Below are 3,072 nucleotides of genomic sequence, written 5' to 3'. Positions count from 1 at the left end.
TGTGCTATCATTCTAATCCCTGACACCCTGCTCAATTTTTCTCATTCTTTTTTTCTATCTGTTCTTCCATCTGTAAGATTTCAAATTTCCTGTCTTCTAATCACTGATTTTTTTCTTTTGACTGTTCAAATCTGCTCCTGTATGCCTCTAGTGTTTTTTTTTTTTTTTTGGTTGTTGTTGTTTTTTGGTGCATGGCTCAAGAATCGAATCCAGATCTCCCACATGGGAGGCAGCATTTTAACCACTGAACTCCCTATGCACCCTTCTGTAGTGTATTTTTAATCTCATCTATTGTCTTTCATTGCCATACTTTCTGTTATATTTTAAGTTTCAAATCTTTGTGCTCAGAGTATCTTCTTATTCTTTATCTCTTTAGCTATATCTTCCTTCATATTTCTGAAATGATTTAGGAGATCTGCTTGCACATATTTGATTAGACATTCCAATTCTGTGTTTCCTCTGAAGTTTTAAAGTATTCCTTTGACTGGGCCATATCTTCCTGTTTCTTAGTAGCTTGCAAAGTTTTACTAATGTTTAGGCATCTGATTATCTTGATGCGTTTACACTGGGGTCAGTCTCTCTCTTGCCTAGAGCTTTCTTGCTGATTGGCTTTTTGCTAAGGTACTTCTTTGACACTTGCTTCAACTTATTATAGCCTTTTAGAATACCTCATATTTAAATTCCCAAACTTTCTTCAGCTCTTATTCAGACCCTGGATAAATGGTACAATTTTGACATTGCACTCTTCGTGCAATTGTTTTACTCTCAGGAAAAAGCCTCCTTTCCCCTTTTCCTTCTCCTGGAATGTTGATCTGCTCTTTTTTTTTTTGTCTCTATCATCTTTTTTTTTTTTTTTTTTTAACACTTCTTTCATTATCCCTAGCTGCTTTTGCCTGAAGGGCAAATTCTGACAGGATGGTTCCTGGAAAGGACTTCCCCAAGACAGTATTTCCCAGTCAAAACTGGTCCAGGGACCTAGTTTTTGTGCCCTGGGGAGAAGATCTGGAAGGATGCCAGACTTCTCTTTGATAGCTCCTGGAATCTGCTTTCCTAACCTAAACAGCAAATTGCGCTGTTCAGCAAACTATTCCCCACAGTTCCATGACGATACTGTGTCTTTAAGTCTTAACTGACTCTGCCCCTATCAGGAGCATAGTTGAAACAGCTGCTGCCAACTGCTTGTGTTCCGGATGGTTTGAAATCCTAGTACACAGCTGGGACCCAGAGATCTGAATTTGCTAATCAAAAGCCACGCTGGGTGCTTGACTGTGCCCCCTGGGGAAAAGTTGTCACAGCCCTAAGAAGGTACTGTGACTTCAAATCTCCCCCTCTTCCACCCCTTTTCGGGGCAAGGTTGAAACAGAGTCTCCTGGTTGCTTTTTGTCCTGGGTTTGTTGAAATTGTTTCTTCCTTTGGAGACAGGATCCAGTTTTCCAAATTCACTAATCAAAGCTGCAGTGAGTGCTCAGCCATCCCCTCAACCCCACCCCAAATTCTTGGGAAACAGGACTTTTATTTCCAGTCTCTGCTGTGAGAGTGGCAGGTGAGCACCCGTCTTGGCAGACTGTAGAGCTTTAGTCTCATCAGTCTCTTCCTTCCATGCTTCCTTGGAGGTGTGTACAGTGTTCTTCTGGTCTCCAGAGACTCTGAGCAATTGTTTCAGACAGTTCCTGGCTGTTTCCTAGCTACCCTAGAAGAGGAAGTCAGTCTTGAAACTTCCTATGCCACCATCTTCCTAGAAAAGTTTTACAAGGCATTTGAGCTCCTTCTCTCTGATTCTCTCCTCACTTGAATTTTGACCCTAAGGTTCTATGTACTTTGGTAGCCCCGAATTCTGACCTATGTGTCCTCAGTCCATTGCAATTGTTTTTTTTCTGTATTCCAAAATACTGCAAAGTAGAACATGTCCTCAGAGGAAAATCCCATGTCCTATTACTTGCTTCTCCTCTCTCAGGGATTGTATACTAAATTCTTATCAGTGTCTTCAGACAGTTGCTTTATGGTCCCTATCTGTGATTAATCACCTTTCCTGAGATAAAATAAATTATATAGTCTACGAAGAAAAAAAGCAATGGTTAGAGAAAACTGAGATTCAATATCAGGTGTAAAGGAGGGGTATCTATTGTTCAACTGTGTAGTCAGGTAATTATAAGAAATAATTTATAGCTGACAACAGCACAATAATATTAACTTTTAAACTTGACTACCAAAATCTCCATGACAAAATTGTTAGTAATTAATTTTAAAATAAAATTTCAAATCTCTTATATCCTGGAAGGATATTCTTTCATTAAAAAAAAAAAGTTTGGCTTTGACTATGCCCCACAGAAATATTGATTTTATTTCAGCCAATGCTGAAAGTATATATTGAGTGCACTTCCAACCATATTCAACATTAAAAAGGAGCATAAAATGTTTTGGATTTGGTCACATTCTCCCATTTTACATGTTGTTGCTATTTTGAATTCCAATGCTATCTTATTTTCATATCCCCAGTTTAATGATTATTTTAAAAACAATGTTTTAGGTCTTCACTCCTTATTTAGATTTTCTCGTGTTATGAATCTCCTTGCTCACTACAGGGTTTTGCATTCCATTTTTCCATCAGTTCAAAACTACTATTCATTAATTTCTTCACCACCTATTTCACTTCTGTTCAAACTGTGTATTTGAGCCTTTCAACTTCAATGAATATATTTTCATTGATGGTTTATTAGTTCTCTTCTGTTTCTTATTTTGAAATAATTTCAGACTAACAGAAAAGTTATACGAATAATACCGAGAACTCCTGAGAACACTTCAGCACAATTACCCATATTAACATATTTTGTTTTCCATTTCTCTCTCATTATATGTATACGTATGTATATATAAACATATATATATTTTTCTGAAATATTTGAAGATCCATACCCCTTTGCCCTTAAATGCCTCAGTGTGCATCTTCTGAAAACATGGGCATTCTTTTACAATATCACAGAACAATGAATTAATCAGGAATTAACACTAATACAATGATACTATATATTCTCCAGCCTTTATTCAGATTTCACCAATTGTTCCAATAAACGT

This window comes from Tamandua tetradactyla, chromosome 25 (assembly GCF_023851605.1).
Source record: "Tamandua tetradactyla isolate mTamTet1 chromosome 25, mTamTet1.pri, whole genome shotgun sequence".
In the NCBI taxonomy this organism is placed as follows: domain Eukaryota; kingdom Metazoa; phylum Chordata; class Mammalia; order Pilosa; family Myrmecophagidae; genus Tamandua; species Tamandua tetradactyla.
Note: the sequence above shows the minus strand (reverse complement) of the source record.